This window comes from Aquarana catesbeiana, linkage group LG11 (assembly GCF_042186555.1).
Source record: "Aquarana catesbeiana isolate 2022-GZ linkage group LG11, ASM4218655v1, whole genome shotgun sequence".
NCBI classification, from domain to species: Eukaryota; Metazoa; Chordata; class Amphibia; order Anura; family Ranidae; genus Aquarana; species Aquarana catesbeiana.
In genome coordinates this window covers 23711380-23726068 of record NC_133334.1, presented here as the reverse complement: position 1 = coordinate 23726068, position 14689 = coordinate 23711380, and the positions used below count along the sequence as shown (strand labels likewise).

The 14689-nt window shown below is 46.2% G+C and overlaps 1 protein-coding gene across 1 annotated transcript in view; it reads right to left on the bottom strand.

The window, feature by feature from the left end:
* The window catches only part of GALNT18 (polypeptide N-acetylgalactosaminyltransferase 18), a 505691-nt gene that overhangs the window by 395485 nt on the left and 95517 nt on the right, over nt 1-14689 (bottom strand). The window lies entirely within an intron of this gene.

Below are 14689 nucleotides of genomic sequence, written 5' to 3'. Positions count from 1 at the left end.
TTTGTGTTGGCTAGTCTTTGATTTATTGAAAGTTTTCCTTTTGTAAAATCGATTTTATTGAAAGTACTAATGAATATATGTTTAATTCTATCAACTATTTATGTACTTTATTTCTTTGAAAGTAGGTGTGTAAATTGGGGCAAGGTGGTAGGAGCCCCAGTGCATTACTTTGCCCAGGGGCCCATGATGCTATTAAGACGGCCTTGCTAACCAGCACTTAAAAGGAAGCCCACAAAACCACGGGGTGTACGCACATACACCATGCAGACAGCACCCATGCGGAGGATGGAACCCAGGACCATGATGCTTCAAGGCCACCAGGCTAATGGCCACACGGAGGTGAACCCCCACAGACAATCTCTTCTACCTCTCATGGACATTTCTGGGGAGATCCGGGTGCTGAGCTTCACTTTTTCAAAAAAAAAAAAAAAAAAAACTCTCTCTCCTTATAATGCCCTTGTAGATGTGAAGGTCCTTTTCTGAAATGCAGCTTTAATCAGAATGTTTTTGCAATCAAGCCGCATCTAAGAAAAAAAACAAACTAGCACCATGCAAGGAAAACAGACAGAGATATAAGCGGGATGAGAGAAGGCTGAAAGATTCCGCCGCTTTCATGTGTCCCCAATGAAAGGAAAACAGTCCGGATTATAAAAGGGGAAGAGAAGTAACCAGCCCTGCCTCCCGCTAAGACACATTTATCAAACCGCTGCTGGGTGCCACCTAGGAACAGGGCAGTGCCATCTCTGGTCCTCCTTTGATGCCTTCACTCTAAAAAAAGAAGCCTCTGATCTTCCAAAGCGGGCCCACGCTACAGAGCTCCTCCCGAGTGTAATACTTAAAGCTTTAATAATAAGACATCAATAGGGGTTTGGATCAATTTTTATTTTATTTATATCTATATATCTATATATAGATATATAGATATATATATATATATATATATATATATATATATATATATATATAGAGAGAGAGAGAGAGAGAGAGAGAGAGAGAGAGAGAGAGAGAGAGAGAGAGAGAGAGAGAGAGAGAGAGAGAGAGAGAGAGAGAGAGAGAGAGAGAGAGAGAGAGAGAGAGACATTATATCTATATATATATATATATATATATATATATAGATATCTATATCTATCTATCTATATATAGATCTATCTATCTATCTATATATATATATTACACACACACACACACACACACACAATTTATCAAAAGTATTGGGACACCTGCCTTTACACACACATGAACTTTAATGACATCCCAGTCTTAGTCCGTAGGGTTCAATATTGAGTTGGCTCCGCCCTTTGCAGCTACAATAGCTTCGAATCTTCTGGGAAGGCCGTCCACAAGGTTTAGGAGTGTGTCTATGGGAATGTTTGACCATTCTTCCAGAAGAGCATTTGTGAGGTCAGGCACTGATGTTGGAGGAGAAGGCCTGGCTCGCAGTCTCCGCTCTTATTCATCCCAAAGGTTGAGGTCAGGACTCTGTGCAGGCCAGTGAAGTTCCTCCACCCCAAACTCGCTCATCCATGTCTTTATGGACCTTGCTTTGTACACTGGTGTGAAGTCATGTTGGAACAGGAAGGGGCCATCCCCAAACTGTTCCCACAAAGTTGGGAGCATGAAATTGTCCAAAACGTCTTGGTATGATGACGCCTTAAGAGTTCTCTTCACTGGAACTAAGGGGCCAAGACCAACCCCTGAAAAACAACCCCCACACCATAATCCCCCCTCCACCAAATGATTTGGACCAGTGCACAAAGCTAGGTCCATAAAGACCTGGATGAGCGAGTTTGGGGTGGAGGAACTTGACTGGCCTGCACAACCCAATCGAACTCCTTTGGGATGAATTAGAGTGGAGACTGCGGGCTAGGCCTTCTCGTCCAACATCAGCGCCTGACCTCACAAATGCGCTTCTGGAAGAATGGTCAAACATTCCCATAGACACACTCCTAAACCTTGTGGACAGCCTTCCCAGAAGAGTTGAAGCTGTTATAGCTGCAAAGGGTGGGCCAACTCAATATTGAACCCTACGGACTAAGACTGGAATGCCATTAAACGTTCATGTGCGTGTAAAGGCAGGCGTCCCAATACTTTTGGTAATATAGTGTATTTCGAGGGCACATACAAAAAAAAAAGAAAGAGGAGTGTTGCAGATTTTTTTTTTTTTTTTAATACAGAGGTACCCAATGGTACAGAATATAGGGTTTAAAATCCATATTCTTAACTGGAGTAACCTTGAGGTTACCTAGAGTAGTTTCAATGCATATAAATAGGATGAAAGTGCCACAGATCTTAGGCAAGTCCAGTAAGCATTATATTTGTCGTTATGCATTGCATAAAAGAAGTCAGAAAAAAAAACCAATGCATTTCAGGGGCTCTAGTGCACATAAGAACCAGCGCATTTTGGGAGCTCATATGAAAAAAAAAAAAATGTGTGCCACAGATCTAATGCAAGTCCAGTAAGTCTTTATTGCAAAAAACAAGAAAGTCCAATGCATTTTGGGGGCTAATGTAAAAAGGATGAGAGTGCCACGGATCCAAAGCGAGTCCAGTAAGTCTTTATTGCACATAAGAAAATGCAACATATTTCGGGGCCCCGTATAAAAAAAAAAAAAGTGCCAAAGATTTTAAAACATTTTTATTTTTTAATTCCAGACATAAAACATACGTTTGACCTACCCAATGGTGGGTAAGATCAGGTTTAAAGTCCATTATCTTCATTGGGGATTCAGTTCCCTGGAGGAGTTTCAAAGCAATAAAATAGGATGAAAGTGCCACAGATCTAATGCAAGTCCAGTAAGTCTTTATTGTACATAGAAAGTTCCAATGCATTTCAGGGTCTCATAAAAAAGGATGAGAGTGCCACAGATCTAATGCAAGTCCATTTAGTCTTTATTGCATATAACATGGAAAAATCCAATGCGTTTTTGGGGGGGCCCAAACCTCCCTCTTCATCAGCTCTCTGCTGCTGGCAATAAATGGAGAATACTGGAAACAAAATGTAAAATAAAAGATTACTAAATGCACTGATTTGGGTTGCCAATCAGGCAGTCATTGACTGGGCTGTCTGATGCAAATCAGAGGAATAATTACCGTATTTATCGGTGTATAACACGCACATTCATTTTAAGGGGGAAGTTTCAGGAAAAAAAACCTTAAATTTTAAATAAGGAACTTTGAAGCAAAATAAGGGTCAGTGCCCATCTGCAGCCTCACCATTGCCATCAATGCAGCAGCCTCACCATTGCCATCAATTCAGCAGCCTCACCATTGCCATCAATGCAGCAGCCTCACCATTGTCATCAATTCAGCAGCCTCACCATTGCCATCAAGGCAGCAGCCTCACCATTGCCATCAATGCAGCAGCCTCACCATTGTCATCAATTCAGCAGCCTCACCATTGCCATCAATTCAGCAGCCTCACCATTGTCATCAATTCAGCAGCCTCACCATTGCCATCAAACGCAGCAGCCTCACCATTGCCATCAAACGCAGCAGCCTCACCACTGCCTTCAATGCAGCAGCCTCAACATTGCCATCAATGCAGCAGCCTCACCACTGCCATCAATGCAGCAGCCTCAACATTGCCTTCAATGCAACCTGATTGATGCTCATCTGCAGCCTAGAGGGGACAGGGTGGGGGGCGGGACAAGTGCCGACAGATTACATACAGTGAGAATCTCCTATGATAGACAGAACAGTGGTCCAATGGCGGCCCAGGACGGACTTCCTATTACAGAGGCCTCAAAGTAAACAGGAGATTCTCACTGTATGTAATCTGACGGCGCTCGTCCGCCCCCCCCCTCCCTGTTCCCTCCGAGGCAGCTAAAATTGAAGAAGTATTGGCGTATAACACGGTGGTGAAAACACATGTTGAAAGAGTGCGTGTTATACGCCAACAAATACAGTATATTTTTATTTTACATTTTGTTGCGCAGCATTCTCTCCATTTACCAAGTCCTGATGACGAGGACGTTTTGAGTCCCTGAAACGCGTTGGATTTATTGCTTGTTTTTTGCAATTAAAGGCTTACCAAACTTGCATTAGATCCATGGTGCTCGTGTCCTCTTTATAGGCTTTGAAAGTATCTATAGATCAGACATAATATACTTTCTCTTTAAACTGACCCCAAGTTCATAGCTATCCCAATTACTGGCTTTCATTTACATCCTGGCATTCACCTTACAAAGCTCATAACTCCGCTTGCCAAACCATCATGGCCTCCAGTATTCTGATTTTCTGAATGGCGAATGAAGGATTAATGTCATCCTGCAAACTTCTCAAGGAGAAGGCCGTAGGAACTCGAATGCTAATTTACAAAAGGGATCTTGTTCCACATTCTGCAAGGACACGATATGCAATCCCCGGGGGGGGCCATTCTTATCGGAAGCATTTGATTTGACCAGAGTTTAGGTTCTGATCATATCCATGTCCAGGTTTTTCTTACTGTAGAAACATTCTGGGACCGGAATGAACTAATGTCTTTCTAGGCTGTTCAGATTATTGTGCTGCAAAAAAAAAAAACCTTCCCATTTTTTTCTGCTATTACATGCATTAAGGAGGCCCCATAGGAATGAATAGCAACGTTAGCACTCATTATCAGGAACATTTCCTGTATGGTGAAAGAAGACCTGTTATCTCAACATTCATTTAAAGTAAACGTATACCTGAGAACAAAAAATGTAATATATTGTAGTTAGAGCCGGCCAGGACAAGGGGTGGGCAGGAGGAGCAGACGCCCAGGACAAGGGGTGGGCAGGAGGAGCAGACGCCCAGGACAAGGGGTGGGCAGGAGGAGCAGACGCCCAGGACAAGGGGTGGGCAGGGCGGAGCAGACGCCCAGGACAAGGGGTGGGCAGGGTGGAGCAGACGCCCAGGACAAGGGGTGGGCAGGGTGGAGCAGACGCCCAGGACAAGGGGTGGGCAGGGTGGAGCAGACGCCCAGGACAAGGGGTGGGCAGGGTGGAGCAGACGCCCAGGACAAGGGGTGGGCAGGGTGGAGCAGACGCCCAGGACAAGGGGTGGGCAGGGTGGAGCAGACGCCCAGGACAAGGGGTGGGCAGGGTGGAGCAGACGCCCAGGACAAGGGGTGGGCAGGGTGGAGCAGACGCCCAGGACAAGGGGTGGGCAGGGTGGAGCAGACGCCCAGGACAAGGGGTGGGCAGGGTGGAGCAGACGCCCAGGACAAGGGGTGGGCAGGAGGAGCAGACGCCCAGGACAAGGGATGGGCAGGAGGAGTAGACGTCCAAGACAAGGGATGGGCAGGAGGAGCAGACGTCCAAGACAAGGGATGGGCAGGAGGAGCAGACACCCAGGACAAGGGGTGGGCAGGAGGAGCAGACACCCAGAACAAGGGGTGGGCAGGAGGAGCAGACGCCCAGGACAAGGGATGGGCAGGAGGAGCAGACGCCCAGGACAAGGGATGGGCAGGAGGAGCAGACGCCCAGGATAAGGGATGGGCAGGAGGAGCAGACGCCCAGGACAAGGGATGGGCAGGAGGAGCAGACGCCCAGGACAAGGGGTGGGCAGGAGGAGCAGACGCCCAGGACAAGGGGTGGGCAGGAGGAGCAGACGCCCAGGACAAGGGGTGGGCAGGAGGAGCAGACGTCCAGGACAAGGGGTGGGCAGAAGGAGCAGACGTCCAAGACAAGGAATGGGCAGGAGGAGCAGACGCCCAGGACAAGGGAAGGGCAGGAGGAGCAGACGCCCAGGACAAGGGGTGGGCAGGAGGAGCAGACGTCCAGGACAAGGGGTGGGCAGGAGGAGCAGACGTCCAAGACAAGGGATGGGCAGGAGGAGCAGACGCCCAGGACAAGGGAAGGGCAGGAGGAGCAGACGCCCAGGACAAGGGATGGGCAGGAGGAGCAGACGCCCAGGACAAGGGGTGGGCAGGAGGAGCAGACGCCCAGGACAAGGGGTGGGCAGGAGGAGCAGACGCCCAGGACAAGGGGTGGGCAGGAGGAGTAGACGCCCAGGGCGCAGCAGTAGGAGAGGGCACCCCCCCTCAGCGCATGCAAGCTCCAGATCAGTGCCTAGCAGCCAGAAGGGCCGCAGCTTCAGGACAGTTACCTCTGTCTCACTGTGCTCCAATATCCCCGCTCTCCACCCCATCCACGCAAGTCATACTGGGAAAAAAATAAATAAAAATGAAATCGCACAGCAATGGGGTCACAGCACTGTGAACCGAGCTTTTAAGAGGTAGTAAAGCGCAAAAAAATAAAAATAAAATTCCAGCAAAATGGTCCCCTGTAGGATAATTGCATAATGTGCTAGTATGCATGGTGTAGTGGGTAGCACTTTGGCCTAGCAGTAAGAAGGGTCGCTGGTTTGAATCCCAACACCAACTGCCTGGAGTTTGCATGTTCTCCCTGTGCCTGTGTGGGTTTCCTCCGGGTACTTCGGTTTCCTCCCACACTCCAAAGACATGCTGGGAGGTTAATTGGATCCTGTCTAAATTGTCCCTAGTATGTATGAATGTGAGTTAAGGACCTTAGATTGTAAGCTCCTTGAGGGTAGGGACTGATGTGAATGTACAATGTATATGTAAAGCACTGCGTAAATTGACGGCGCTATATAAGTACCTGAAATAAATAAATAAATATGCATTGCATACTAGCACATTATGAAATGCTTAACTTAGAACGAAGCCCTCCAGCGGTGCTCTGTCACCGCTGACAGGATTTCCATCTTCACCCGGTCTCCATGGGCTTTCAGCTGTTTGACTGACCGAGCCGTGATGATGTCACGGCCGCAGCAAGCCATCCATTGAGAGTACGCATGCGCCAGTGACCCCACCCCTAGTCCTGGCCCTGCTTGTAGGTACAAGTAAACAGTGGGGACTTTACTACCACTTTAAAAGAAGATTTGCAGTCTGCTCATATAATTTGTAATAAAAACACCTTTGCCATTCTGAAGCTTCCCTCCAACCACTTTGTATATTATTTTATATATACTGTGATTCTGTACTTGCCAAACATGCTGCAGAAATCTCCCTCCACTGAGTCTGGCTGCAACCATTTTAACTGTGGGCAGCTGAAGCTGCTGCCTGTTCACTTCCTGGATTTACACAGAGGCACACCTCCAGCTCTGCAGCTCTCATTGGCCCTCTTATGACTCATCCCGCCTACCTTCCTGGCAAACTCTCAGGAGAGTGAGAGAGAGAGCTGCGCATGATGTCATAAGCCTAGGATTTTACCAGACAAGAAACAGGAAGTGGGCTGTATAAAGTATTTACTGGCAGGAAAAAAAATGTTTTTACTATCCAAAGTTAAAACAACAACAACAAGGGCAGAAGATTTAACAGACGGAAAGATGAAAAAATGATTGAAGGTCGGCTTTAAGCAATGCCTCATTTTTTTGTTTTTTTTCATGGTCCTGTACTTTGCTTATAGTTAGAAATTTGACAGGTTTGCCTTGTAGCAGAGGTAATTGGCATGTTGTACTGGGTCTCTGTGCTTCCTTATAATGCAGGCAGATCATGGCTGGTGGGAGGGGCTGGCAGGGGGCTGTACATAGCATCCTGAAAACATCACAGGCCCCTGCCTAGGTATTCCTCAAGAGCCCTCAGCCCTGATGCAAGCAGTGGGAGGAGTTATGCAAATATTAAAAAAAATGCTTGAAACAGATAATTATTATGAATCATCAGTAAAAAATTAGGAAACACGAAATATACATGATATGAACAACTGAAAATACACCAACTCAAACAGCAAGATGAAGATGCAATCTGGTTTCCTCCACCCGACGCGTTTCAGAGACTATGTGGCTCCTTCATCAGGGGTATAAGAAGTAATGTTTGTAGTTGTACATTGGTGAATCAAAGAACATTCCATGTTTGGTTAAAACAGAGTCTGTGAACTTTCTGCCTTTCCGCCCAACCTTGGAGGCAACGTATGTTTGTCCTGGGCAGAAGAGCCGATCGTAAAGAGGAGCATCCAAATGGTGCTACACTCAACCTGGAAACACCAGGGGGCACCGAGGCCTGGCAAACAGGGTCCCGCACCTATGGACCCATTATGGAATGGCAGACCTCACACCGAGTAGTAATATAGGTATGGGGCTGGCTTTAGACAGCACAGCAAAAATGATGTGTCCTCCCATTATTAGATTGTAAGCTCTTCTGAGTAGGGCCCTCTTAATCCTCTTGTATTTTATTGTATTATAACCGTATTGTCTCCTTTTTATATTGTAAAGCGTTGCATAAACTGTTGGCGCCATATAAATCCTGTATAATAATAATAATAATGATGAAGGTGTGCAGTAGGATAAATAGTCCTGACCTCAATCCCATTGAAATGCTGTCACATAATCAGAAGCATGCTTTTCCAGAATGATAAGGGAACTGTAACAGCTTTTGCACTGAAAATTGCACCAAAATACGATCACAAAAAACACACATCTGGATTTTTCCAAAGCTGAATATAAAAGTCAGTCTATGCCGGATGTGTAAATGAGAAATCCCGTCTGGCCATTAGCAGGCTGGGTGATGGACGGTGTGTGGCATTTACATGGCAGGAAAGATCAGTGCATATGTACTTTCCTTCTGCTAAGCTGTTCGGATCGCTTTGGAAAATAAATGAGCCTAATTATGTATTCCGATGGCCAGTGAAAAGTCCCCGAAGGAAAGTTCGATGCCAGAAGTGGATATAACTCAGCGCGGGAGTTCTAATTATTCCCCGGGAGGATAGTTGACGAGTGTCATCTTGCCGGGCAATGAGGGAAGTGATAATCCGGTCTTATCGGGGACGGCGTTATTCTTTTTTTAAGTGATGTTATCGCCTGCTGCAGGCAGGACAGCACCAGCTTCTTCTCCACTGTAATAATAAAATGTCGAGCGGACGATCGCATAGCTTTAAAAACCGAAGCTTCATCTGCTTATGTTATGCCTTTCTTTTTCCCCCTTATCAATAAGCCAATATTTTTTTTTTTTTTTAATAAAACCTTTATGTTTCTATTACATACTTTATGTTACTCAGTGATGTCATCACCGGATCTCTGTACTTCTCTATGCAATGCAAGTGGGAGGAGCCAGCAGGGTGCAGTACAGAGCTTCTCAGCCCCCTCCCTCAGTACTCCTCTCAAGAGCCCCCCCCCCCCCCCCCAGCCCTGATGCAAGCGACAGGTTGTTTCTTTGGAGGGGTCACGCAAATATCAAAATGCCTTGATGGCTGGGTGGAGGAGCGTGCCTTCCCTTTGCATGCAGACCATTCTAGGCAATGTCCACTTGTTTGAATAATAGGCAATGCCCACTGAGCCTCCACGACTGAAATAACTGAGATGAGTGAAAGGTGGAGGCCAAAAAGGAAAGGGCTAGATGATGCTGGAAGTCCTCCAGCTAGGAATTGAGGTGGGCTCGGACTTACAGCTGAACTACATTGAATTTGAGCACCATAAACCAAAAAACACCATTAGCATTCATTTTTAATATTCAAAGCAAACTCATCCATCCATCCATCCATGATTTTGCTGAGAAATTACTTCACCCCCCCTAGCATTTCTAGCTGCAGCCATCTTGTTCAAGGGCATATGATTCACGTAGCATGTACTTCCTGGAAACCATTTGCCCTTAGAACACCTGCATGCCTGAGCTATCAGAAAGTCGCTACCCAATCAGGAAGTGCAAGGGAAGCGTCGCTCCGTCGCGGCCATCTTGGTACACCCCGCACTCGTCCGCAATAAGCCTGAAATCTGAAGTCGCGAAGCGGACATCTTTTTACACCCAACAGCGCTGATGTTGAGCAAACTAAAATACACATGTGGCCAACTACACATGCAAAAATGATCGTAAATGAGAAAAGTGATGTAGAGTTCAGAGTGCAGTTCATAAAAGCGTTCATCAGGTGATGATGGAAACAATTCCTCAACGTGCACCTTCCACCGATCACTCCAAATTCCACCCTGTGCGAACACACTCCCCGCAGGGGGTTAAACTCACCAGAGCTAGAAAGCAATGAAGCATCCAAAAGAACAACTATTCATGCCACCAGCTACTTGTTAACACCACTCCAGAGGGATCTCGGATGTTCAGGGCTCACAATAAGTCAAAAAACAAAGAGAGAGGTAGTAATCCTGTTTATTGACTATAAATCCCTTACAACACATACACACACCCCCCTTCAATAAATATACGTACATCAATGTTCATCATAAACTTGCAATCAATCAAGCAGGTAGTATGGAGCGTTTTACTTCACCGCAATGAGCCAGTACTGCTAGCCAGGAACCGTCATCCACTTCCTGGTTGTGTAGCTGGCTGTGGTGGAGCGCACACGTCACTTCCTACGTTGCGTAAGCCACGCTCTGACGCGTTTCGTCATATCCTGACTTCGACAGTCTTTGTTTTTTGACTTATTGTGAGCCCTGAACATCCGAGATCCCTCTGGAGTGGTGTTAACAAGTAGCTGGTGGCATGAATAGTTGTTCTTTTGGATGCTTCATTGCTTTCTAGCTCTGGTGAGTTTAACCCCCTGCGGGGAGTGTGTTCGCACAGGGTGGAATTTGGAGTGATCGGTGGAAGGTGCACGTTGAGGAATTGTTTCCATCATCACCTGATGAACGCTTTTATGAACTGCACTCTGAACTCTACATCACTTTTCTCATTTACGATCATTTTTGCATGTGTAGTTGGCCACATGTGTATTTTAGTTTGCTCAACATCAGCGCTGTTTAGTGTGATATTTAGTCTGTTTTTAGATTATTTTCAACACTGCATAGTATATTGTATTTAGAGATTTTTTAAACAGCTGCTTTTTCTGCCTTAGGGCATCATACCTTGTTTGCATTATTGCAGATTGGGTTTTATTTATATGTATATATATATACTATATATTTTTTATTCTTATATATATATTTTGTCTATATTCAGAACAGTATCGTGTCCAGGCGCTGAGTGGTGTGTTTGCAGGCCTGGGGAAAACACCTATTTGTACATCTTTTTACACCCACCAAAGTCTTGCATTTCGCACTTATTTTTTACCAGTAAACTCAGCTTAGATTGTGAAATACAGGATTTTGAAATCCGTCAAGCTGTTTTGATGTTGAATCTTAAAAGCAGTGGTGTTCTGTCAGATTAGCAAACCTGTGAGATCCGCACGCTTGCCGATGCTTTTAGAAATTCAACATCATAACAGTGTCATGGATTTCAAAATGCTGCATGTGACTATATAAGCTCAGTTCACTGGTAAAAATGTGTGAAATGCAAGACTTCGGTGGGTTGAAAAAGATGTCCGCTTGCCGCCTTCTGACTGTAGACAAGTGTGGGAGTACCAAGATGGCCGCAACGGAACGTCACTTCCGTTGCATTTCCTGATGGGTAGCAACTTTCTGACAGGACACAGGCAGGAGGGTGTGAGGATGAGAAAAGCCAGTTTGACACTAACTACCACCTTGTGGGAACCAGTGACAGTAATACAGTGATCAGTGCTAAAAATATGCACTGTCACTGAGCTAATGACACTGGCTGGGAAGGGGTTAAACATCTTGGGTGATCAAAGGGTTAAAAAGTGTGCCGAGCCAGTATTTGTGTTTACTGTGTGAGGTGCTTTTACTAAGGGAAGTGATCGTTTTTTTTTCCCCCTGCATTGCAGGGGCACAGAATCACTCGTCCCCTGTCAGAACAGAGCTCTGCCTTGTTTACATATGCAGAGCTCCAGTTAGGTGTCTCTCCCTAACAATCAGCGGGTGCCGGCGGACATCTATTGGCCGGCACCCGCTGATCGGCACGTGCTGCGTCAAATCACAGCACAGCCGCGGCGTGCGCTCCTCCTACCCGGAAGTGCCGGATCACGTACTAGGTATGTAATCTGGAGCAGGAGAGCCGCTCTGCCACCGTATAACCAAGTTATGCGGTCACAAGAGGTTAATGCAGATTCCAATGCACATTTTGAGAAGCTCAGAGAGAATCAAAAGGAAGCAATTTCCTTTCAGTCCAGGGGACTGAACACCTGTTCAAGACTGAAGGGAAATGTTTCCTCCTGTCTTCTACAAAGTTACAATGTTGCATTCTGATCACTGGGGGGGAAGAGACAGGAAAATCTCCCTCCTGTCTACTACAAAGTTACAATGTTGCAGTCTGATCACTGGGGGGGGAAGAGACAGGAAAATCTCCCTCCTGTCTACTACAAAGTTACAATGTTGCAGTCTGATCACTGGGGGGGGGGGGACTGGGTAAATGCTTCCTCCTGCCTGCAATAGAAAGCAACAAGAAGGTGCTTCTAAGTGCAGTATGCCAATAGTTTATTACACATAAGGTTTAAAACCCTTACAAGATCCAGCAATAGGCTTGTCAATGTATTGTCCTGGCTCCTGTCACAGGCTCCACAATGCTAAGCCGACCACCAGCTGCAGAAGGAGGGGACAGTGAGGGGCAAGATGGCCGCCACACTTCGGAAATCACTGCGGGACGCACGTGCGCCGCATGGAACCCATGTACCAGAAGGGACGTCAGCTGGGGGGGGGGGGGGGTAACGCGTTCTGGAGCATGTGCAGTAGCTCCTTCCTGAGACCTGAGGAACCAGAGTTGCTTCTGCTCAACACTGTGTTGTTCTGGTGCCATTCCAGTTTCCATAGATCTTTTTCCATGATGAATCTCTGACACAGCTCTTTGGAAGAAGTGCCCCATCCCCTTTACTATTTTCCTCCTGCCTGCAGCAGACTGATGACATCATCTCAGCCTGGGCAAAACAACAGACAAGGGTGCAAGGACAGCCCTTTAATAATAAAAGGAGGAGCTTTCTTGAGAAATTATACCGTTGCTGTATATTGTGACAGGTAAGAAATTTATTTCTGCAGATTTGTAAAGTTACTAAAGGCTCCAAAAGTCCCCCTACAAGGGTCCCATGTGTGGGTGGCTGCAAGGGTATAAAAGAGGGCGGAGCCAGAAAGAGGGAACACACTGGCGGCATTCTCAGAGGTTCTGATTTAAATACATTCAGTAAAAAAAAAAAAAGGATACTTCAGTATCAGGAAATGATCAGAAGCAAAGTTCCCATCACTCCACACATGATCTGCATCCCCGGCTTCCTCACATTTCACAGATAACCTTTAAAGTGTAACTCCACTTTTGTTGAGAAAAAAAAAAACATTCCCCTCTGGGTGATCTATGTACAATGCAAGGATTATAACAACCTTTATTGCAGATTCCCCTCTTTTGTTATTCTGAAGAAATGTGTTTGTCTGTGCCTCTGTTCTGAGTGGGTCTAATGGGAGTGGTTTCATAATTAACTGTCAGGTGTGCAGCTGCAGGGCTCTAAAGAGGAAATCTGCTGAGCCTGCATCCCTTTAGACGTGTTCTTATTGAAAGTATCTCACCAAAAATGACATTTTTGTTGCAGGGGATGCCTGAAATCTGACTTGTATCTTAGGCAGACTTGGTGAGCCAATCACACAAGCAGGAAATGAGGTTTCTGGGGAGTGGTCAGTACACGCTCGGTGTACAGAACAACTTCATGTAGCCATATTGTATTGCATTCTCAGAAAATTACAGCGGCTGCAGATTGAAAAGGAAAGGTAATTTTTAATAACATTCAATCACAATATGATTAGTCTCGCAATTATATGCGCTATATTATTTTTTCCCCACGAAAGTGGAGTTACCCTTTAACCACTTCCCGCCCGGTCTATAGCAGAATGACGGCCAGGCGGTGGTTTAGTTATCCTGACTGGGCGTCATATGATGTCCTGCAGGATAACAGACACCGCGCGCCCGTCTGACACTTCGCTACACCGATCTCAGTAAAGAGCCTATGACGGAGGCCATTTACCATGTGATCAGCCGTGTCGAATCATGGCTGATCACGATGTAAACAGGAAGAGCCGTTGATCCGCTTTTCCTCACGCGAGTGAGGAGAGTCGATCGGCAGCTCTCCTGACAGGGGGGGGGGGGGGGGGCACATTATGGTCCAGATCAAACAAGTGATGCCAAGCAATGCCACCCATCAGTGTCACCCATCAGTGCCACTTCTCAGTGCCCATCCATGCCCACCAGTGCCCATCTGTGCCACCCATAATTACCCATCAGTGCCGCCTATGAGTGCCCGTCAGTGCCGCATACCAGTGCCACCTTATCAGTGCCCATCAGTGCAGCCATATCAGTTCCCGTCATTGAAGAAGAAAACTTACTTATTTACAAAAAAAATTAACAGAAACAAAGAAAAAAATTTTTTTTTTCTAAATTTTCGGTCTTTTTTTATTTGTTGTGCAAAAAGTAAAAATCGCAGAGGTGATCAAATACCACCAAAAGAAAGCATGACCGCGCAATTGTCATTCAAATTGCGACAGCGCTGAAAGCTGGAAATTGGCCTGGGCAGGAAGGTGCGCAAGTGCCCGGTATTGAAGTGGTTAATTTGTCATATAGGAACTTGTTTATAAAGAGGACCAGAAAGCCCAGTTCCTGTTCCAACGACTGGACAATAATGCATCACCAGCATCCGTGCTGCGCACAACATGGCTGCCATTAGCGGTAATGGAAGGTGCAATGCAGGAACCGCTTTAAGCCGCCCGAGCAATAACTGCAGCAATCTGTCTCCCAGCGGCTTTGGTCGCCATCCAAAACAAGAGACGGATCTCGACATTTTATTTAATAGCTAGTAAAAAAAAATCTCGCCATAAAATGCGGCTTTTCGGCACCGCTCTGCATGTGAACTCTTGCGCTCCGTCACGCTTTATGACCGCTCTGTCATGCACAAGATAC